Genomic DNA, 25295 nt, shown 5'->3' on the forward strand with positions numbered 1-25295 from the left:
ACCATTCTGCTGCAACAATTTCAGCAGTCAGGCATTCGGGTGTTTGCCAGATATAGGGAGTGGCGCATCGTGGAAGAGAAGCCCCAATGCTGCTTGGAGCCGAATGGAAGCATGCATATTTATTACCGCGACTTACAGTATGTTTGAAGTGTCAATGTATCCTGCAATTCACATGAGTCCATGCAGTTACCGAACTGCCTTCTTCATCAATGCACGGGCCACTAATCCCGCTTTTGATGTCATACGGAGTGGCACCGGTGCTGGCTCGAAGCAGGGCCGTGTGTAGCGGGTTAGTCAATTTGGGGCCCATGGCAAATATAGTCACAACCTTCCCCATATGTAATTTAGACAACTTTTTTTTTTTTAAGTTTTCAAAGGTTTATACAATGAGTCTAACCCTTTCAAAATCTCAGATGACTTAACAGATTGCATCTCACGGTGGGACTTTGAAGTCATATTTAAGGATAACCTGTCATGGTTAGAGTTACAATATCCTACTTTATAACATTTTTCTTGCATCAAAAATTTTATGAAATTAAAACTGACTTTTTCATAATAATTTAAAGGGGAAATCCAGTGTTTTGCATGGACAGTGTATCAATAGGTCATGTAATATGTACCCTATTTTGATAACGTGATGTTAAATCCTCTCTCATTTAATAGTGCTTTGAGAAGATTTTTACTGACAATTACGAATTTTCAGGGGTGCTGCCATTTTCGCGTGTCACATGACCTACATGTGTGGATGTGATGTGTTATGTACCGCAACAAAGACTCGTTTACATGGGGCACCATTTATGCTCAGCGCCGATTTCTCGTATTTATCCTCATCTGATGAAGAAATAGCAGTATCGGTTGATCGGGAAGACGGAGGAATACTTCCATTCAGATTACAACCTGTGGCTGTAATTAATGTTGAATATTCGGATGGTTCTTTGGGCGGGATGACGTGGAGTCTGACTACTTGGAGGCCGACCCGCGACATAAGTGCATAAACAAAGGCCCCCGGGAGCTCCGGACCGGCAGCTGGGGATGGTTCTTCGGATGGGAATGATGTGGAGTCTGACGAGCGAGCTCCAGCAGCGGATGGGAATGACATGGAGTCTGACGAGCAAGCTCCGGCGACGGGCCGCGTGTCGAGCTTTCAGGCGGCGGAGGCTGTTAGCACTGGAAGCCGAAGCTAGGCTAAAGGCCTCAGATGCTGCTGAAGGTGGGCTACGAGCCCCGGCGGTGGGCCACGAGCAGAGCTTCGATGTCCGTGGAGGCCGTTAGCTGAGTTTCGGCGTCTGAGGCTAACGGCCTCCGCCGCTTGGAAGCTCGGCTCGTGGCCCGCCACCGGAGCTTGCTGGTCATTCCCGTCCAAAGAACCATCCGTGGCTGCCAGCCCAGAGTTCCGGGGGCCTTTGTTTACGCACTTATTTCCCACGCGTAGGCCTCCGAGTAGTAAGACTCCACGTCATTCCACCCGAAGAATCATCCGAATACTCAACATTTACAACCAGAGGTTCAAATCTGTATGGAAGTATTCCTCCGTCTTCCCGATCAACCCATACTGCTATTACTTCATCAGATGATGATAAATCCAAGAAATTAGCGCTGGGAATAATTGTGTCCCATGTAATCGAGCGTTTGGAATGGCACGTAACACGTCACATCCGTGCACGTAAGTCATGTGACTTGTGAAAATGGCAGCGCCCCTGAAAATTTGTAATTGTCAATGAAAATCTTCTCAAAACACTATTAAATGAGAGAGGATTTAACATCACATTGTCAAAATAGGGTACATATTACATGACCTATTAAATACGGTGTTCATGCAAAGCACTGGAATTCCCCTTTAACATTGTAAGCATGAAAAGACATGCTCTTTTCATAAAGGTTGGCACTTCTTCCCTCTTTTATTATATGCCAGTGCTTCCAGTTACCAATAGCCAAAAACTAGTAGGATTACGGACATGTAAATATGTCAACTGTTCTGACATGGACAGCAGTTTAACTGCTGGCAAACACTCTTTGCACTACACCAATATATTTGGGGCCTTATCTTTTGTCTGTATGAAGGCATTTACTTTGTATCCAACACAAAAATATCTTGTGCAGTAGCAATACAGTTGCAAATTCCAGCTGATTGTCATAACACCCATTCATTAAGAAACTGGTTGAGAAGCGCGACAGAGTGGTACGTGATGAGAACGCCAATCACAAAGCGACAGAACGGCACGACCAGAGTCATAGCTGTCATCTTGAAAAGAAAACTGTTTAATCAAGCTGAGATTTTGCAGATGAAGTATAATGCAAATTGTAATTGTCAAAATTTCCAAAAAGCAACTGTAATTTATTCACATAATTTCTCTAGATAAAATAAAAAAATACAATTACTTAAATATTGTAATTAAATTGTGTTCTCAAGATACATGTAAAAATGTTTCTGTATTGACCTAAAACTGACCTGACCAAGAGGACGTTGCGATGCAAAATTGTCCTAAATCACTTGATAAATAGAAAACATGTCAAAAATTGTACCCAAGCATATTCATTTATATGTCACGATTAACACCATATATTTTTCTGTGTGAAAGTCAAAATGGCTGCCACATCCTAATAATTCAGCATACAGACCCCTCTGGTGTATTGCAACATAATAAAGTGTTCTCCAATTGCATGCACAGTAATGACACCTTGAGTGAAAAAGAACGAATGTTTGTTTAAAAAAAAAAAGACACTCATTTGGGTTCGTTTTCATGGAAAAGGGAGATTACGCAATCGCTGAAAAATCCTCAACTGTATATCCAAATGAGTAATTGGCATCTTCATAAAACACGTTACAAATCATGATGCTTAATTTCAAAGACCTAACAGTGAAAACATTTTGGGATTATAGGTACAGTAATTCCTAGTAGGTGCCATTTTTCTAACCCTGTGAGAAAGAAGAACTCCCTACCCTTTGTGATGTGAACGAAGTTGCCCCACTGTCACGCTGCCTACACTTCTGTAAACCTATTTTTTTCACCAATTAGTTTAAAAAACATTTAAGAGTTGTGTACAATGATTGTTTAGCTGTTAGTACTTTTTAAAAAAATATTTCTGATGTGTTTTGCATTCGATATTATTTGGCTCGATAGGTGAAACACGTTGTTAAAGTAATACTACATTGCTCAGAAACTTTAAAGAACTGAAGCCCTTCAATAAATGTCATGAATATTTAACTGTCATGTGGTGAGAAGGAAAAGGAGGAGTCATAGGACATGACACGCTGAGATCAAGTGTGTAAAGGTGTGAATCAGCTCGTTTATATGGTGGCCATGCACTTGAAAGACAGGGTGATAAATTTAGCAAATAAGCTTGAGTGAAGGCCACTGGAGTTGTTGTGTTTTTTCCTCACTGAAGGAAGTTTGGAATTTCACAAAGGGAGGTTAGTGAAATATATGGTTTTAATGTGTTTTCCGAATGAGCACATGGGCTGACAAATGGCTGGCTGCATAGGTGAGGATGCATCGCGTCATTCCTGTGATCCTCAGGAGTGATTCTAAGATCAGAGGTTTAGGGGCACTGAACTTTTGGCCAGGCAAGATACATTTCAGTTTTTAAGTTTTACTATTCAGTGGCACTTTAGCTTTAATCGTACTGTCACAGGTACATGACACAAAAACTACCTTCTCTCATTCCTATTCAGAGGACAGTGGTACAGTCTCACCACCCAAACCATTTCCTAGCTCCAAAAAATGTCAGCTAACTCCTGCCTATCAACATACACAGTGACCGATAATTAAAAATGAGCACTTTTAATGACAACAGTGCGTTGGGATTTAGTGGTTAAAGTTAAAATATGTGCCACATATGCTGTTTGAAATTGGAGACTTAAGCCATAGTTTTCTGGAAGGCAATCTCTGTGTAGGTAGAGCACCCAGCCAGGAAGAGGTGGGAGGGATTGGGTGCAGCAAAGCCTTTTTGAGGCAGTCGGTAGAGTGGGAGGGGGTGGGATGGGGGTGGAGTGTCCATTGTTGTTGGTAAAATGTCATGTTTCAACATCGTACTACAGTATATGGTATGGCACTTTTCTCGGTTGCTGCAAAACGGTAAACAATTGAAGCATTTTTTTAGGGGTGCTTCATCCCCGTAGATGGGCTAAAACACAGATTGTGATCCTCCTCATGGTTACCCCCCCATGGTTAAATTCTGCATTACAACAAAAGAACAAAGCTGTTGCTTCAATACAACAGGCAATTCATCTCATGCCCCTCATGTGTGATTCTGCAACATTTTTACGACATTTTGTAAGACATGCATGATTTCCATTCTGTTATTTGCAGTGGAAAATAAGTAGGGCATTCACTCAATAAAAACAAGATACTGACCAATACAGCAAGATTTTAGGGGAGATGAATGGCTGAATCAGCCTTCTGCCATCTCCTCTGGAAGTGGCTTCGGTGGAAATGATTCCTTTTTTTAAACAAAAGAAAGTTCCGGATTATAGCGTTCATGCTAATTTCCGGTGAACCTTGTGCCCCTCTAATTTAACCTGTGCTTTTCTGCTTTCTAATTGACCAGTGTTAAAAGGCAATTGGGTTTTGTAATATATTATGCTTAATATAGAGCAACACGGATGTTACGTTTTAAATCACTATGGATATGGAACACGGGATAATTTTTCCTATACACAGTATAGTCCAAACAAATCCACAATTAGGTAAATATATTAGGGAAAAGTCTTAAAAGGAAGAAACCTTCTATCTCATCTCTTAACTACCATGTTTCAAATTGATCAGTTGTTCGTCATATTGGGCTGACATTCAAGGAGCAACAGAAAAAGACAAGTTACATGAACATGTTAATCAGGTCACTAAAGTACTGTAGTACATTCTTTCCATTTTTACACACTTCTATGTGAAGCCTTTTATTATAAATTGGGTACAATCTGGTCTTTGCCTAAACTACATCTATCTACGTAAAACCAAGATAACGTTTTTTTTCATATTTCTATGTCACATTTTTTTCATAATATCCTGGGGGTGCGACTAATTCTCCAGAGAGACTTATATGTGAAATTATTAACACATAATTACATCCAGATATCCATTTTCTGAGTCACTTATTGGTTATTATTATTATTATTATTATTATTATTAAAAGCACCTGTAACACTGACAACCGTAAAATGGGGCATTTCAACATTAGCTGTAACTCACAACAACTGAACAAAAATGACATTGAATAGAAAATCATATTCTGCAGATTATTTTAAATAACAATGTTATGATGTTGCTAACCAATGGCGATGACTTGTGGTGCTTCATAGGTCGTTAGATTAAGCTTCATGCAGGTGTTGAGACTTCCGTCCGTTTATCGTGAACATAATTCAATTTGAATTGCCATCACGATAGTGCGATAAACGGTCTTTGCTGACAAAGGCATGTCTTTTATTCATGTGATTAGCTTGTTTTTATACGAAGTTGGCAAAATGTTTATTGGCAACATCGAGGACAAATGCTTTGGCATACTCCCCATCTGTGAATGTAAACACCCAGCAGAATCCGCCCTCTCCACAAAGGCTGTCCATTCTTGTTGAAAACTTCGGTACTCCTCATTTTCTTTTCTTTGCATGACCTTTGTCAAACCCGAAACCTGTGGACTACGGGAGTCCCACTAGGATAAACTGTCTCTGTGTCATTTGTGTTGCCTGCCACCCCAAACTATGGGAATCCCACGAGAACAAGACTTCTCTGCATCATTTGCGACAGAAATCACATGCACACTATGTCATTATGAGGGCTCCGCGAGCCATAATGTAACCACCAAAAGAGCCAGGTATGGCTCGCGAGCCAAAGGTTCCCGACCCCTTTTTGCAGTGTTCACTCAAACAAACAGTTCCTAGATACTGGAGGAGGACTTTAGCCACCAGCATATGGTGTCACGTCGCTCTCAATGAAACGAGCTCAAACTACATAGAAATGAGCATGAAAACTGAAACTGAAGAGGGGAAAAATAATATTGTGGGGCATGAAATTATTCTTGTGGGCACATAAAAAATCGAGAGGGTGCACACAAATAAAATTCTCGTTCACTTTTGGAAAAACATCTCTCACTTTCTGATTTCCACGCACGCTTTCGTTGTCTGCTCTCGATTCAGATTTTTAAAACTCAACTAGACAATCACAGATCGCTACCTACCTGGGCCTGGATTCAACAGTAGCATGCTGCATAAATGGAAGAAGACCTTATGTCACATTCATTGTACAAAAGCATCAATTTTTGCTATTTGATTGACTAAAAACCTCACATTTTCTCCAGATTCCATGGCTACATGTAGCCAAAAGTTTGGCTTAAAAACGCACTGACCCCATACCAAGCGTTTCTTGATTATTTTATGCTTCAGCCAAAAGTGAAACACACTCCACATGGTCTTATAACTATTTAATACTCAATTGTTACCATGTTTTTTTTATATTCTTTTAACAAATGAAAAATACATGGTATCAAGACATGTCATACTCATTTCCCTACTAGCCACCATTGTGATAAACTCGAAAAAGGTGATAGTAATAATTGACAGCCCCACGCAGTAACGACTTTGTTTGTGAGACATTAAAGAGACTAGTTAATGGCATGAGCATTAGCATTTAGGCCATGATTCTGGAATTGCAAAAAAAAAAAAATATCTCCACAAAATAGACTCAGTGGTAATTTTTGGCTCATTTTCTGATTCTTCTTTTCCTTTCGGCTTGTCCCGTTAGGGGTCGCCACAGCGTGTCATCTTTTGCCATCTTAGCCTATCTCCTGCATCTTCCTCTTGAACCCCAACTGCCCTCATGTCTTCCCTCACCACATCCATAAACCTTCTCTTTGGTCTTCCTCTCGCTCTTTTGCCTGGCAGCTCCATCCTTCTACCAATATACTCACTCTCTCGCCTCTGAACATGTCCAAACCATCGAAGTCTGCTCTCTCGAATCTTGTCTCCAAAACATCCAGCTTTGGCTGTCCCTCTAATAAGCTCATTTCTAATCCTATCCAACCTGGTCACTCCGAGCGAGAACCTCAACATCTTCATTTCTGCCACCTCTAGTTCAGCTTCCTGTTGTTTCTTCAGTGCCACCGTCTCTAATCCGTACATCATGGCCGGCCTCACCACTGTTTTGTAAAAATTCCCCGAGACCTGTTGTGCTATTGGTTGTCACAATTGACTACACACTTCAAAGATATCATTCTATCGAATACCAGCCGAAATGGGTTTCCTGTCAAACAAAGCTGCTGGGAGTCTGCTGAAGCGGAGCACATTTTTCCCAATCCCCAAGACCTATTGTGCTGTTGGTAGTCACAACAGACGAGACAGTTCTTCAAAGAGATCATTCTATACAATACCAGCTGAAAAGACAGGAACAGATCTTTGGATTTTGGCAATTAAACGGGATAGATGCTGTCCAACGAAATACACACGCCTGGGTAGCAATCATTTCATTTCAGGTAGGAATTATTCTGGTCAATCTAAAATAACCAAGAAGTACTTATAATGCCAAGTTGACTCATTTGAGAACAATGCGTATTTAAAAAAAAAAAAAAAGTGTCGCAGAAAGTTTTACCGTGTATGGAGGAGACGACTCCCTGTCCTAATTTTTTTTTTGTATGCATCCAGACTTTTATACGCTTTTAAACTTTTCTGTGTAAATCTCGACATCTTACTCACCAGATACATGTGTGTATCCAGTTGTCAAAGACAAGCGGAAGCGAATTAAGAGTCCAGTTTCTTAATGGCGAAAACATCGACTTGAACTTACTCTGTCATGTGTCTCTCATTTTTCCATGTACCTTCATTTATTATCACCTTCTAAATTTTACGGTATCAGACAAAACTCTGGATGTCGTGCTGTAAGACAGTTTCGTCTCGACGGAGTTAACTTGCAACAATGCTCTGTTTGACCAGCAATATGGCGATGTCACGTGATTTTATGACATAGGTGCATGAGCTCTATACTGTAGCTCATGTGCCACATAGCACTAAATGTTATGTTTTCTTCAGAAACCTTTCTTGCATTTACCCATTGATTTTACCCACTCGGGGTCAAATACCTCAGTAAAACTTGCCGCCAGATGTTGCACGTTGGCGTTTAGAATGCCTATTTACAGCAACAACAAAAAAAGAACAAATGCCTTTTATTTTAATATTACAAGAGTGCCATAATCTTCACTTTTAAAAAATACATTTGAAAAAGGGACAAGGTAAAAAGAAATTTAAATGAAATGCTCTTTTTTTTTCTAAATTCACAGAGAGCAGCAATAGCAGAAACATGAAAGAGCTACATTATGTGCAGCTCTGAGGTCACAGGTTGCAAAACCCTGGTTTAGCCAGTTAACACCCAGTCTACTCTACACGATTTCTATTCTTTCTTACCTTTGTGAGCAAGTCTTCTTTTTTATGTGCTTGGTATGCAAATTCTACTATATATAATTTGTGTGGGAAAAAATGTGCATACTGAGCGAATATGTCGTCAACGTCCATTGAGGCGCAGCTCGAGGTCTTGGGGAGGCTTCAATATTTGGCAACTTGGGTTTCACTGAGACATGTGATTGCAACAGAAATTCTTTTGGAAGATAATTATAACACAATGAATGTGAAACTAACCCCCATTGCAAATTCAGAAGTTAAGTGTTATTAGTGACATGTGAACACTGCTCATCTAACAGGCTACTTTGATGGATTTGGATGTGATTTTGCATTCTCTGTTGAATAAATACTTCTAAACCTGAAGTGTGGGCATTCTCTAAATGTCATTTACTCAGAATATTGTGCTTATGAGTGAAAACCTTTGAATGGCCAGCAGTTGGGCCATCCGTGGGGAAGCAAGTGAGCCAGCTCTTGATTGGGTTTATCTAGGAATCATTCTAACACCCATTGTCACTTAAATGGATTTTCCAGGCAATGATGACATTAATAAAATAAAAACTTGATTGAAAAAAACCTAATAAGCACAATCGCGCTATGAAGATGACTGCAGTTTTCAAACAAGTGAAATGAAATGAAATTTCGTCCTGCAGGTGCACAAAAAAAGTGTACTGCCATTAAATTTTATCCATCCATTTTCTGAATCACTTATCCTCACGACGGTCACGGGAGTGCTGGAGCTTATCCCAGCTGTCATCGGGCAGGAGGCAGGGTACACCCTGAACTGGTTTCCACCCAATCGCCGAATACACGGAGACAGACAACAGTCACAATCACACCTAGGGTCTTGGGTCCATTCTTTCTTTCACATTCTATTCTTTTGACCTAGGGTCACCTAGGTCTCCAATTAATTGCATGTTTTTAAGATGTGGGAGGAAATCGGAATACCTGCAGAAAACCCACAGGGGGATGGTGAGAACATGCAAACTCCACTCAGGTGGGGCCAGGAATCAAACCCCGATCCTCAGAACTTTGAGGCCAATGTTCTATCCAGTTGCATCACTGTGCAGCCCCATTAAATTTGTCCGCGGCAGTTAATCTGACATGTCAATGTTTGACCGTCAATTGGCATAATGTGTCAGGGAAACTTTACGGCCATTGGGCGGTCGGTTTGGCTTAGATCAGTGCAGCACTTAAATCAAAACATAAAATATGATGTTTCAGCTTCCCACGGTGTTAACTTTCAAATAATCTGGAATGAGGAAGAGGAAATGCGCTTAAGGCTTTAGGAGAATATGCGCTCGGCCAGAGATTTGTGAGAGAATGCCCGCACTTCAGGGTTACTCAACTCGGAGAGCTCAGAGAGCACTCTAAAAACTGTAGAAATGATTGTGGACTTCAGAAGGCATCCTTCACCACAGCTGCACCTCACATGATCTAATTGTCTCGTATCAATCATCAAGACCTTCAAGTTCTTTGAAATTACAGTCTCAGTTGACCTGAAGTAGGAGATGAATATCAACTCCATCCTCAAAAATGCTTGCTTAAGGATGTATTGCAAATAATGTATTTCTTGTGGCTTCTGAGGAAGCACAGCCTCTCACAAGAGCTCATCATCAGTCATCGAATCAGTACTGTGTACCTCTATAACATACTGGTGTGGTGCTCCCACAATAGAGGAAAAACTCTGACTGTAACGGACGAGCAAAACCCCTGAACGGATTGTCGGCACCACTCTACCCACCCTGGAAGACTTGTACACCACTCGTACTAGGACCAGGGTGGGTAGGATCCTTTTGGACCCTCCACATCCCGGCCACCAGCTCTTGCAATTCCTTCCGTCGGGTAGGCGCTCCCGATCAATGCGAATCAAAACTAGCAGGCAGTTTTTTTCTCTCTTGCAATCAAGTCATTACATTCTTGATCAGCAAACCTATTTTTTGCTTTGCGCCATTGTTGGGTCAGACCCTCACACCCTGCTGGTTCAATCAGTATTAGTATTAGTAATATATACTGTAGACTATCGCACGATTCGTCACTTTAAACTGCACCCTTTGCACAGTTGCCATTGCACTGGTCTATCGCTGTGAAATGTCAACAGGATAGGGCACTCTGTATTAGCTTAACATAATGTGAGGCATTGACACACTCGAACTGCTCTAAATGCTCAAAGACTGCATATTTGCACAACTATGACTCTGTATTTTTACATACTTGGCCATTAAATATGATTTTGATTCTGAGCATAAATTGCTCGAAGGTGCGTTAGTAACAGAATTAGGTGGATGGCTGAATGGGTGGAGTCAGAAAAGCATGAAGCTGCACAGCTTTTCGGAGTATCACATATTGGAGAATATGGCCCTAACTGACTCCAATATCCCAGGCGGCACCTTTTTAAAGTCATATGTCACAAATGAAGTACTATGAAATGTGAAGATAGTACCCCAATTGTATAAAAATTATAACTGCACCTCACATATTTTAATAGTATTATGCATAGGGTGTCAAAATATATCCAAAACAATCAGTAATTTTACCTATGGTTGCTACTGTACTTTCCGTATATTGTTTATCAGAGGGGTGGTCTGTAACATAACTCCAGTGATCCACAAGGGATTAGTGTATCAAATTAACATTGATTTAATTTGAATTGTTACTACTGTTAATTCTTTTGTCCAAACACACGAGTCAGTCCCTTTTAGCGAACAGCAATCTTAAGTAATCTCAACAGCTCAAACATACCTTCTCTTGACGAAAATGGGTCAATGTCATAAAAACATCCTTCTTATCTAGACAGCATGATAGATTTGTCGTAAATTCATATATTTGTCATATATTCAGGCCTTTTTCACTCTCGTATTGCTTTGCATGCTTTCATATGTGTGATCTCGTTACCTATGTGGTGCGAGCAGTGTTGGGAAAGTTCATTTTCTGCATAAAGTAGTTCAAAGTTCTGTTAACTGTTCCAAAAGTGAACTAGTTCATAGTTATTTTATTTTTCCAATATGTTACTGACAGGAGTGGAATAGTGGAGGACTGGTTAGCACATCTGCCTTAGAGTTTTGAGGACCCAGGTTCAAATATGGCCTTGCTTGTGTGGAGTATGCATGTTCCATGTGCCTGGATGGGTTTACTCCGGGTACTCCAGTTTCCTCCTTTGTCATGGTTGATAGATTGTTTTAAGACTCTAAATTTTCTGTAGGTATGAATATGAGTGTGAATGGTTGTTTCTATCTTCTTCTTTTCCTTTCGGCTTGTCCCGTTGGGGGTCGCCACAGCGTGTCATCTTTTTCCATCTTAGCCTATCTCCTGCATCTTCCTCTCTAACCCCAACTGCCCTCATGTCTTCCCTCACCACATCCATAAATCTTCTCTTTCGTCTTCCTCTCGCTCTTTTGCCTGGCAGCTCCATCCTCAGCATCCTTCTACCAATATACTCACTCTCTCACCTCTGAACATGTCCAAACCATCGAAGTCTACTCTTGAATCTTATCTCTACAACATCCAATTTTGGCTGTCCCTCTAATGAGGTCATTTCTAATCCTATCCAACCTGCTCACTCCGAGCGAGAACCTCAACCTCTTCATTTCTGCTACCTCCAGTTCTGCTTCCTGTTGGTTCTTCAGTGCCACCATCTCTAATCCGTACATCATGGCCGCCCTCACCACTGTTTTGTAAACTTTGCCCTTCGTCCTAGCGGAGACTCTTCTGTCACATAACACGCAAGACACCTTTCGCCAGCTGTTCCAACCTGCTTGGACCCGTTTCTTCACTTCCTTACCACACTCACCATTGCTCTGGATTGTTGACCCTAAATATTTGAAGTCGTCCACCCTCGCTATCTCTTCTCCCTGTAGCCTCACTCTTCCCCCTCCACCTCTTTCATTCACGCACATATATTCTGTTTTACTTCGGCTAATCTTCATTCCTCTCCTTTCCAGTGCATGTCTCCATCTTTCTAATTGTTCCTCTGCATGCTCCCTGGTTTCACTGCATATAACAATATCATCTGCGAACATCATGGTCCAAGGGGATTCCAGTCTAACCTCATCTGTCAGCCTATCCATTACCACTGCAAACAGGAAGGGGCTCAGAGCTGATCCCTGATGCAGTCCCACCTCCACCTTAAATTCCTCTGTCACACCTAAGGCACACCTCACCATTGTTCTGCTGCCATCATACATGTCCTGTACTATTTTAACATACTTCTCTGCCACAGCAGACTTACGCATGCAGTACCACAGTTCCTCTCTTGGTACTCTGTCATAGGCTTTCTCTATATCCACAAAGACACAATGTAGCTCCTTCTGACCTTCTCTGTACTTTTCCACGAGCATCCTCAAGGCAAATAATGCATCTGTTTTACTCTTTCTAGGCATGAAACCATACTGTTGCTCGCAGATACTTACTTCTGTCCTGAGTCTAGCCTCCACTACTCTTTCCCATAACTTCATTGTGTGGCTCATCAACTTTATTCCTCTATAGTTCCCACAGCTCTGAACATCCCCTTTGTTCTTAAAAATGGGAACTAGAACACTTTTCCTCCATTCTTCAGGCATCTTTTCGCCCGCTAGTATTTTGTTGAATAAGTTGGTCAAAAACTCCACAGCCATCTCTCCAAATTGCTTCCATACCTCTACCGGTATGTCATCAGGACCAACTGCCTTTCCATTTTTCATCCTTTGTAGTGCCTTTCTGACTTCCCCCTTAGTAATCATTTCCACTTATTCATAAACTTCTCAAAGTATTCTTTCCATCTATTTAGCACACTACCGGCACCAGTCAACACATTTCCATCTCTATCCTTAATCACCCTAACCTTCTGCACATCCATCCCATCTCTATCCCTCTGTCTGGCCAACCTGTAGAGATCCTTTTCTCTTTCTTTCGTGTCCAACCTGGTGTACATGTCTTCATATGCCTCTTGTTTAGCCTTTGCCACCTCTACCTTTGCCCTACGTCACATCTCGATGTACTCCTTTCACCTCTCCCCAGTCCTCTCATTATCCCACTTCTTCTTCGCTAATCTCTTTCCTTGTATGACTCCTTGTATTTTGGGGTTCCACCACCAAGTCTCCTTCTCCCCTTTCCTACCAAAAGACACACCAAGTACTCTCCTGCCTGACTCTCTGATCACCTTGGCTGTCGTCGTCCAGTCTTCCGGGAGCTTCGGTTGTCCATCGAGAGCCTGTCTCACCTCTTTCCGGAAGGCCGCACAACATTCTTCCTTTCTCAGCTTCCACCACATGGTTCTCTGCTCTACCTTTGTCTTCTTAATCTTCCTACCCACCACCAGAATAATCCTACATACTACCATCCTATGCTGTCGAGCTACACTCTCCCCTACCACTACTTTACAGTCAGTAACCTCCTTCAGATTACATCGTCTGCACAAAATATAATCTACCTGCGTGGTTCTACCTCCGCTCTTGTAGGTCACTATATGTTCCTCCCTCTTCTGGAAATAAGTGTTCACTACAGCCATCTCCATCCTTTTTGCAAAGTCCACCACCATCTGCCCTTCAAAGTTCCTTTCCTGGATGCCGTACTTACCCATCACTTCTTCATCGCCCCTGTTTCCTTTGCCAATATGTCCATTACAATCTGCACCAATCACAACTCTCTCGCTGTCTGGGATGCTCAGAACTACTTCATCTAGTTCCTTCCAGAATTTCTCTTTCAACTCTAGGTCACATCCTACCTGTGGTGCATAGCCGCTAACCACATTATACATAACACCCTCAATTTCAAATTTTAGTCTCATCACTCGATCTGATACTCTTTTCACCCCCAAGACATTCTTAGCCAGCTCTTCCTTTAAAATAACCCCTACTCCATTTCTCTTCCCATCTACTCCGTGGTAGAATAATTTAAACCCTGCTCCCAAACTTGTAGCCTTACTACCTTTCCACCTGCTCTCTTGGATGCACAGAATATCAACCTTTCTCCTAATCATCATGTCAACCAACTCCTGAGCTTTTCCTGTCATAGTCCCAACATTCAAAGTCCCTACACTCAGTTGTAGGCTCTGTGCATTCCTCTTTTTCTTCTGACGCTGGATCCGGTTTCCTCCTCTTCTTTGTCTTCGACTCACAGTAGCTGAATTTCCACCGACGCCCTGCAGGTTAGCAGTGCCGGGGGCGGGCGTTGTTAACCCGGGCCACGATCGATCCGGTATGGGATTCTTTAGATCAACGCTCATATTTGTTTGGCACAGTTTTACGCCGGATGCCCTTCCTGACGCAACCCTCTGCATTTATCCGGGCTTGGGACCGGCCTACAGATTGCACTGGTTTTTGCCCCCATAGGGCTGCATTTGACTCATTTTCTGATTAAGTATTTGATTTTCAGTGTTTTTTTGGCCCGTATTTTCGACACATCAGCCTGCATTATGGTTTTTGTGGCTTAATATTTTTAAACAGATCAATCATCCCAAAATTGTATGTGGACACTGTGTTTATTCCTACACACACCTCTGAAAGTGTCAGAACAATCGGCCAAATATTTTTCACTTCATGTACTTATATGTTTTCATCTCCATAGACAATCGTTTGAGAAAAAGTAACGTTTAATGTCGATAAAATCCAAAATATTGGGTTGTAGCTGCCATTAGCAGAGAGATGTCCACATAAATTCTGGTGATGATTATTGATTTTTTTTTTTTAGGGGACATTAAGACACATACATGATTGCTTGGGTTCATGAGGTTCGCACGTATCATTTTAACACACCCTAAATTTCAGAATTTTAAATAAACAATTTACCTTAACTTAATTTTGGGGGGGCTAGCTGTTGTTCATGTGAGATACTGTAGCTGTACTTTATATTTGTACCATGATATATGACAGCAAAAAAGGCATTATACCAATTTGGTCAAAGGGAAGTTTGGAGACTCAAGTCAACTGTCTTTTTATTTATCTCCTGAAAGGCCATTTTGAAGGTAGGGGATTCCAACCGACAGCTACAGTATATAAGTTATCAGTTAATACTGCCACTTTATAGTATAGTACATAGATTTTTTCCACAGCAGCTATACAGGGAATTTGGTCACCACTTCTTCCATTGATGATACACCAAGATGTTGGGGGCATGTCGTTTTTGTTGATGAAAAGGGGGCTTTCCAAAGGCAATTAGCTATTTAACAATTGCTCCAAAATATATTATCACGTTATATTAATCTTACCTTGTATGGTGTCATTCGCCACATTCTGGGTGCCTTTAGTGCAAATACTGTAACATAGAAGATATATTGTTGTAATGGGCATGGTCCATGTTGCAACTATTACATATCAAGATGTTTACCTTGCTGCGAATTAAAATCTCGTCTAAAATGGCCACACACTTTGGACATGGATGTTTTTTCGGTCATTTTTTTTGTCCACTTCATAATCATTAACATTTTTGCTGGCCTCTACCATCTTGCTGTTCTTTGAATCACGCACTTGATGCCCGTGTCCTCTTCCTTGTCTGGTGTAAATAAGTGAAGTAAATGCACTGTGTTACAATAATAGTGGTCTGTGTGTTCCTTGAGTTTTACAATTAAATAAACAGCTTCCAAAGGCAGAGAAAATTCATTTTTTTTTCTTTTTTTTTTGCATTCGAGGTACTTGGAGTTCTCGTGGATTTGTTTCATCCCTTACCATCCACATTTTATTAGTAAATATATTGATACTTCATGCGAGTACAGCAAATATCTGATACCTTTACAAAGTAATAGGTAATTTATTTCTACCCAAGTTATTTTCTGTTAAGATTCTTGTACTTTTACACAAGTCTTGCTTTAAGGTACATTGTAAAAAGTAGTGGCGTGTGTTCAATTCCCACTCAGTGGTGGTGTTGATCTCCCCTGCAACTGACTGGCGACCAGTTCAGGATCTAGTCTGTCTTTAGCCTGAAGTTACCTGGGATAGCCCTCAGCACTCCCGTGACCCTTGCGGGGATAAGGGGCTTGACTTGGAAAATGAATAGATTTTAAAAGCATAAGTCAATTACAATGTCGATAATATTGTCTAATAGTTTTGTGCGTGTGTGTGCATTCTTGGGGAACTAAATTAAGATTGATTGAAGATATACACTAACAACTCTTTTTTGGGTGGACTTTGCACCCACTTCTAATATTATTTGAGGGCAACTATCATTAGGTCAACATGCTGCACAGTTAAATATTTTGTTTATTAACCAGTGTTATTTTTGGTCATGGACTGACAAAACACAACGATTTTTAGCCCATCTAAATGTTAACGGGAATGGGGGAAAAAACTTTTGAAAGTTTTAAATGATATAACGGTACTTTAAAATGGCTGACTTCTGCTATCGAATGAATTAAATTCCCGGGTGTGGCAGAAGCCTGTCCTGAAGAAATTTGAATTTGTAGCTGAAAGGTCACAGCTTCGAGTCCCACCGTCAACAAAAATATAAAAATAGCTGGTAGTGATGCTGGTCCGCTTGCTGGCTACTCTTGAGATTATCCATCCTCACCTCCCGGCTCAAGTGGTGTAGCACTATTCGTGTACCCTTTTCATTCAGAATATCAAATGCCTGCACGTGTGATCTGGTTCTGCATGTGGTGGGAAAAGAGAAAATAGAGAGGTGAGTTTATTTTCCTTTGGTGGATTATGAGTACATTATATACTACTATTAGTATAATAATGCAAGAAAGTAGATTAAATTAAAACGGTTAACTAAATTTAGCACTTTATTTGTACTGGACATCTTTTGGCCACATATGTACGTTCTTGTAGACACATGCGAGAGGATTTTTTTTTCCTATACATCAAGCACAATCACTTTCCATTTACAGTATCTAGTAGATATTGATTCAATACAATTATTTTGTTGTCTTTAATGTACATAAAATACTCAATATTAAGGCAAGAAGCATATGCCTATTCTGAATTATTAATGTGCTCTTCTCAATTCAAACATCCAGCATTACTTGGAGACCCTAAATTGTCTATAGGTGTGATTGTGAGTGCGAATGGTTGTTTGTTTCTATGTGCCCTGCAATTGGCTGGGAACCAGTTCAAGGTGTACCCCGCCTCCTGCCCGTTGACAGCCGGGATAGGCTCCAGCACTCCCATGACCCTTCTGAGGATAAGCGGCTAAGAAAATGGATGGATATATGGTATTGATCCATCCATCCATTCCCTGACCCGCTTATCCTCACAAGGGATGGCTGGACCAGATCCCTGTTATCTACAGGCAAGAAGTGGGGTATTCCCTGAAGTGGTTGCCAGCCAAACGCAGAGCACATAGAAACAAACAATCATTGGCACTCACAATCACATCTATGGGCAATTTAGAGTCTCCAAGTAATGCATTCTTTTGGGATGTGGGAGGAAACCAGAGTGGCCAGAGAAACGTTTACAGGCACGGGGAGAAAATTCAAACTCTAAACAGGAGGGGGCAACATTTGGACCTGAGTCTTCAGAACTCTATGGCAGAAGATCTCACCAGTAGGCCACCGTGCTGCCAGTGCTGTGAAAAAGTAGTGGTCCCCTTCTCAAATTCTGATACATACATACATTTACATTGTTTCCCCACTTTATTAAGATCATCAAACAAATAACTCAAGTGAACTTAAAATGCAGTTTTTAATTTGTAATTTCATTGATTAAGGACATCTTAAAAACGATTCAAAGTTACCTAGCTCTGTGTGAAAAAATAATGGCCTAAACTGTTTAGGCAATCCTCAGCAGCAACAAATGAAGTCAACCATTTTCTATAACTGGCGATGAGTATTTTTAATCTCTGTGGAAAGATTTTGGCCCAGTCCTTCCAGAATTTAATAAATTCTGCAAAAGTGGAGGATTTTCAAGAGAGACTCGCCTTCTTAAAGTAATGCAACTGCATTTCAATCAGAATCAGGTCTGGACTTTGATAAAGCCACTCCAAAACCCTCGGTGTTCAAATCATTTAGAATGTTACACTCCTGCTGGGTTTTGGATCTTTATCCTGCTGAAAAGTCAAATGCGCTTCAGTTTGAGGTCAGAAACCGTTCACTAAACATTCTCCTTCATTCAAGCTGCGGAGGCTTCGAAGTTCATGTAACCAAATGTACAGGTACTTCTTAATATATTAGAATATGGTAGAAATTACTAATTTCAGTACTCATACATTATATAGCGTCAATGAATAATTGGGATGATAATTTTCAGATTCCTGCCTTATTTTTTACTGACCCTGAACTGGTCGCCACTCAGTCGCAGGGCACCAAAGTATACATACATGTAAAAAAAAAATCATGCACTATTTCAGTCTTTGTGCTGTATAGCTCGACAATTAGATTCACTGCACTGAATTAAACTACCTTAATTAATAAAAAAATAAATGTAGCAATTTGGGGCGGCATGGTGGATCAGTTGGTAAAGCGTTGGCCTCACAGTTCTGAAGTCCCGGGTTCAATCCCGGACCCGCCTGTGTGTTTGCATGTTCTCCCCGTGCCTGCGTGAGTTTCCTTTGGGCACTCCGGTTTCCTCCCACATTCCAAAAACATACAACATTAATAGGTCACTTGCACAACTTCAGAGCAAGTGCATTGTGGGTAAGAATTTTTTGTGTGTCCGCCATTTTGGGAGGTTGTCAACAGTTCTTAAAGTTTGTCTGCATACCACCATCGCGTTCATTGTATCTGCACTTTCTATGGCGTTTTCCAAGTATTTCGAGGATCTGTCGGCTGATCTGAAACCCTACTACAGGCAGAAAATCAGTTTGTGAGGATCTGGACCCGTATAGTCTATCGAAGGCTGATTTTGCGTCTGAAAAATGTTGGCTGAGAGTGGAATACCCCGACATTGTGAACTACTTGGTGCTTACAGCCAACAGCCTTACTAACCAACAGATGAAGGCCTACAAGTCCTTGGAGGCTTACAATTACTTTGTAAGCGGGTGGATTCAGAGTGTCCTCTGCAAAACGTTGTCTGAAGAAAAGGTTTTAATCGTTGCCCGAGTAAGTAACTTGTAATCACCCAGGACAGAGTGTGTAACTCACTGTTGTTGTTGTTTCTGCTTAGCCATTATGGCCTTTTCAGGTCCGACAAATCGGACCGATTAGGGAAAAAGATGACAAATAAATATTACAACATCTTTTAAATTTATTTGAAGGAGCATTAAGTAATGTGACATTAATTAAAATATACAAAGTGTAAATTACTAAGTACTAACAAATTATAGCGTGAATGTCTGAATGTACCCCTAATAGTAATACTAGCCCTAATACAACAGTAGCGGCTTTCAATTTGTTCACATTTGCCTTACTCAAATGTCAGCAAATAGAAAGCCGCTACTGTTGTATTAGGGCTAGCGTAAATGATGCCCTGGTAGGTGGTAGGTGCTACATGCATACTTGTGTTGTTTTTAATATATATATATACAGTATATTTCCTTCTTAAAAATAATTTGACGTTTACAGACAGCAAACGCACAACACACATTCATACGTTTGTATCCTAAACTGTAGATGAAAAGCCTGTCACTGGCGGCCGATTTCGATCGGCCGAGTTAGATGTACATGTACATGTAGACCTATCAAACACCGTTAGTCTTGTAATATAAAACACAGCAAACAATATACATACATATAAAAATAGCGGTAGGAGGATATGGTCAAAGTGCAATACTAGGCTTAAACTTACCACTTATGAAGCGATCGCTGCACACACGACTTGAAACTGTGGGACGAGTGAGATCTGCATGCGAGATATTACTGAGCCACTTCGCTTGCCGTTTGCTCGATATTTCTTCTGTTTGCGGTCCTTGGTGCGTAATTATTTTCGGAAATCGGAAAAACCGTCTGTTCCCTTCGTTGCTGAACTTGTTATAGCAGCCAATAACACAACATGTGTGCACCATTGTCTCAGAAGTCAAAAAGCATCTTATGTAATCTAATGTAACCAGCGAAATGAGATCTCCCAATATTGCGGCCAGAAAAAATTCAAAACGGATGTGACGTCACCTGCAAGTCACCTATAGGACACTCTAAATTGCCCCGAGGTGTGAGAAGAAGCTTAGTCATCTGTGAGGGGCTCAGAGTAGAGCCGCTGATCTTCTGCATTGAGATGAGCCAGATGAGATGGCTCGGGCATATGATCCAGATGCCTCATGGACGCCTCTCTGGTGAGGTGTTCCGGTCACCGGAAAGAGACCCCGGGGACAACCCAGAACACGCTGGAGGGATTATGTCTCTTGGCTGACCTGGGAATGCCTCGGGAACCCGCAGAAAGTGCTAGATGAATTGGCTTGGGAAAGGGAGATCTGGGCATCCCAGCTAAAGCTACTGCCCCCGCGTTAACCTGGAAAAGTGGTAGAAGATGGATGGTGCTGACTGTCTTATCTTTCTTGGCAGTTTACTTGTGCCACGCTAACCATTGTTTACATTCCACCGGATGCTAATGTTAGCTGGGTCCTCGAACTGTTACACAACAATGTTAGCCTGCAGCAAAATCACTATTTAGACACTGTCCACATAATTGCTGATGACTTCAATTAAGTGGAGGTAAAATCAATGGTTCCTAAACTCCACCAGCCTCTAAAGTGTACGAATGGAGGAGCCAATACACTGAACATGGTTTACAGTAACATCAAGCTGGGCTATAGGCCCAGACCGGCACCACACAGAAACTTCTGATCACCCTATAATTAATTCCTGCATATAGATCCCTTTGAAAATCATAACGCCCCCTACATTCAGCACCAGCTCCCCTCAAAGCTGTGTGCTGAGCCCTCTGTTTTTCACCCACTACTCTTCAAACTGTTCCCCCATCCACACCAGCAACACCTTCTTTAAGTATATATGGATGACACCGGAGTGGTACGTTGAATCACAGGAGTTGATGAGTCCAGAATGGAAGCAGCACCTGACCGTGTGGTTGTAGAGACATTAACCTGCTCCTGAACACATCCAAAACAAAGGAGCTCATCATAGACTAGAAAAATCAAAATGAACACTCAGCATCAGTGCCTTATGCTTCCTGGAGTCCACATCGAGGAGAAGCACACCTAGAATAGTGCATTTTATGTAAAAATCTGCTCAATCTGTTTCTGTTATGTGCCTATTTATTTCACTGTTAATTTTTTATCTTGATCGTTTAAATTTTTTCATCTTTATTATTCATAAATCTTAATCTAAATCTCACGAGTCCAACGGAAGCACCCCGACCTATCCCAAAGGGAGTGGCGTGGGCACCGGACAACCACATTAATTATTATGCCATAGCATACCGACTTTGGCTTTCCATCTGCCTGCCATCCATCTCATTTTTCCGTTTATAGAATTTTTTAAATTGCATGGGTAAAAATATATATATTTTTGGTTTTTCTGCAATATTCCGACTGTAATCCGTGCCGGAATCCACACTCGTTCATTTTCCGATCCGATTTTTGAAAGTGAGGCAGAAAATCTGATACGCGTCTCTTGATTGGTCGCGAGTTGTATACGACCGTTGTTTCATATGAGGCAGTTTATAAGGCCATTTGCAGTCACTGTGATTTGACGGGGGCGCCATCGCACTTGCAAATATGCACAGTCAAGCGCAAAAAATCATGCGCGTAAAATTTGTCACGAGTAGAAATTCATAGATATTGAAAGACGTCGCTTATTTTGTGTAGTCTTGACCAATGCAATTGCGCACTTGTCGCACATTCTTAGCACACATCAAACCCGATCCAGCGCAGTGTACTACAGCCTGATGTCTTTATTTATTTATTTTTAACATTGAAGCACACAGTCTGCTACTCAGCCTACTTCTACTTCCTAGTTTATCTGACACCGCCCGTTTTTGGCTCTTAAAGGGGTACGCTCATAATTACAAACACCGCCCACCGCCAGTGCTTTTTGTGTGTTGAAAAATAAATAAAACAAAGTTGGAAGCGACCTTTCAAATTTCTAGGTTTGATTACCAATGTATTTTTTTTTTGTTGGCATTTTCATTGTAAGTTTGCAAAAACACAAAATTGTTCTTGCCTGTGTGTCGTATGCACATTTCCCTGTGATTGTGTGAGTTTTCTCCAAGTGTTTCAATATCCTGCCACATTACAAAAACATGCATAGTAGGTTGATTTAAGACTAAAAATGGCTTGTGGGTGTGTATGTGAGTGTAAATGGTTGTTTGTTCATACTGTATGTGCCCTGGCATTGGCCAGCGACCAGTTCAAGGTGTATACTGATTCTCTCCTGAAGATAGCCGGGATGGGCTACAGAACACCTTTGACTCTCAAAAGGATAAGTGGTATGGAAAATTAATGAATTGAGTTCATTGGCTTACTGGTAGTTGGCTTCACTGTTGTTCCATGCAGTGTGGATTGGAGCTCGGGGCCTATCGGCCACACTGTGGGGTTTCCTTTGCGCTGTATGATCTTGGGCATGGTTTTGTTAGGGTTAGTGCACCTTGATGGACGTTCTTTATTGGTTTTCAGCACTTCTTCAAGGTGGACGGACTCTGTGGGGACCTTTTTCCTTTGGGAAATTCCAGGAAGCGCGGGGTGTTGGTCCGAGTTCCGGTCCATTCTCTATTCTTGAAGCCCAACCTTACTCACAACAGACAGTTAACTTGGGCTTGTTTTTAGGTGGCAGCTGGCTCCAGTGTTGGGCCCTGTTGGTTGGTGGAGCCCCCACCCACTCCGGGGTTGATAGGTTGGTGGCTGTGTGGTTGGGTATGGGGGTCTTGGGCATGGAGGGCAGTATATCCTCCCCCTCACCATTGCAATGGGGGCAGGTTTCCCTCTCCCTCGATGTACCAGCTCTGCAACTTTGTACTGTACACTAGTTGACCAACATGCATTGATATGGTGTTCATTCGCTAATTAGTTTGATAGAAACATTATACAGCCCAACTCACAGGTTTGTACTGGTGTTTAGACACTAAAAAAGAAACCCACCGCCCCACTCACACTACCTTGCTCATTTGCCCACATCCTGTCCTGCCCTTTTCTGTTCTGTTATCTGTTTCTCTTGGTTAGTTATTGCATGTCTTCACAGAGTGTTCCACCACCTCACCTCCTAATCTACAAACAAATAACTGTTGTAATGTTCCTTGTGTTCAAATATCTAGTGTTCCACTATTGTTCTGCTGTGGGTTTGAGTGTCTCACTATTGTTCTGCTTTGGTTTTCACCCCGAGTCTCCTTGTTTACTGTGTCCCTATGTCTGTCCCTTCAAACCCCTTTCTTTCTGGCTGGATATTTAATAAACCTCAAAATAATTGCAAGTTTTTTACAATAAGCAGAAGGAGTATTTCAAACTGTTCCAGCACAAAGGAACCATCGTGCAAGGTCATGCAGCTGAGCAGGACAGGTTTTAAAAAAAAAAAAAGTTAATGAATACAACAGCCTACCACCACGAGTTAGAACGTATTGTTATCCCTCCACTGCTGGTCAAGGATGAACAGTCATCGGTGGACTTTCAATCACTTTATTGAACAAAAGTTACATAATAAAGAGAAGCACATTTTCATACATGACCTCCCATTTGCCACAACTAACACTGTATCACTCAACAAAGAGTGACAACTAATTGTTTACAGCACCCTAGAGGTGGGCAACCATAGAACTTACTCAATCGTGCTCAAAAACCCAGTTGGAATGTCTCCTACAGGGAAAAAAACAAAACAAAAAAAAACTGAGAAGCACAAAAGCTTTTGACATTCAAGGATAACACTGCATGTTTTTTTTTTTTTTTTTTTGTTTTTTTTTAGAGCTGTGTGTATAAGAAACTGCAGCATATATTTATGAAATCCATAAACTGCGACAGAGAACATGACATTTTATTTCTGCATGTAGCAAAAAGTTTGAGCTCTTAAAAATGACACTCTGTTGGAACTTGCTTTCAAATGAAAGAGCCTTTTTTTTCTTGAGTTGTCCTTGTATTCGTGAAAATAAGGCTACATTTACAGTGTGTACGGAAAGTATTCAGACCCCGTTAAAATGTTCACTCTTTGTTATATTCCAGCATTGACTAAAATCATTTAGGGTTTTTTTTTGCATATTGCACATTTTATGCAATACACACGGACTCCATATTGAGTGAAAAAATTGAATTGTTGAAATGAATTATTAAACAACAAAAACTGAAATATCACAGCCATAAGTATTCAGACCCTTTTCTGTGACACTCATATATTTAATTCCGGTGACCTCCGTTTCTTGTGGTAACTCTTAAAGTGCCACTGACATCCCTATATACATTGTAAAATAGATGTGAAAATTACATATATTATTCACTTTCTATACGAAAAAATAAATATGAGCGGAGAGCGTGTCATTCATGTGCAAAGTATGTATGACAGTATGTAGCGTAATCAGACACAAGCAACGATAACACCGCGGCCCAGCCTCAATGAGCCGCCGCGCCCCCGAGTGTTGTCGTCACTCACTGAAAGAAGGATTACGTCGTCCCCCCAAACTATTATTTTTTTTTAATAACTCTTTACACTCTTAGCTGTCATTTGGAACAAACAAAGCTCTCGTCCTTTGTACCTGTGCAATCGATTTTTCACAATGAACCGGGTCTTTTGGAAAACCTGAAGAGCTCAGAGACAGAATTGTGGCAAATCAGAGAGGTGGGAAAAGTGCCAAATATAAAATTCTGATGCACTTAAGGTTGAGCTCCATAATCCTTGAATGGAATATTTTTGGGATGAGCAGAACCCAACCTATACCTGGCCATTGTGTCAAAATGAGTATTTAGTCAAGAATGCCCTTGCTGAAAGTGGTAAAGAAGAACCCAAAGATCATTATGGCTGAGCTCCAGAGATGTTGTCGGGAGATGTGGGAAGTTCTAGAAACTGAACCATCACTACAGCCCTCCACCTGGCACTATACAGTCCCAACAGTGAAGCATGTTGGTGGCATCACCATGCTGTGCGGATGTTTTCCAGCTGCAGGGACACAATGACTGGTTGCAATCGAAGGAAAGATGAATGCGGCCA

At 41.2% G+C, this 25295-nt stretch overlaps 1 protein-coding gene across 6 annotated transcripts in view; it reads left to right on the plus strand.

Annotated features, from left to right (window-relative positions):
* The window catches only part of LOC133499192 (nuclear receptor subfamily 6 group A member 1-A-like), an 81775-nt gene that overhangs the window by 8046 nt on the left and 48434 nt on the right, over window positions 1-25295 (plus strand). The window contains exon 1 of one of the 6 annotated variants that reach the window (XM_061816879.1): window positions 19209-19322. The exons of the other annotated variants lie outside the window; for them this stretch is intronic. The gene's annotated coding sequence lies outside the window, so the exon portion shown is untranslated. Of the gene's footprint in view, window positions 1-19208; window positions 19323-25295 lie in introns of those variants that run through there. 6 annotated transcript variants of the gene reach the window in all.

Source organism: Syngnathoides biaculeatus, chromosome 4 (assembly GCF_019802595.1).
Source record: "Syngnathoides biaculeatus isolate LvHL_M chromosome 4, ASM1980259v1, whole genome shotgun sequence".
Lineage (NCBI taxonomy): Eukaryota > Metazoa > Chordata > Actinopteri > Syngnathiformes > Syngnathidae > Syngnathoides > Syngnathoides biaculeatus.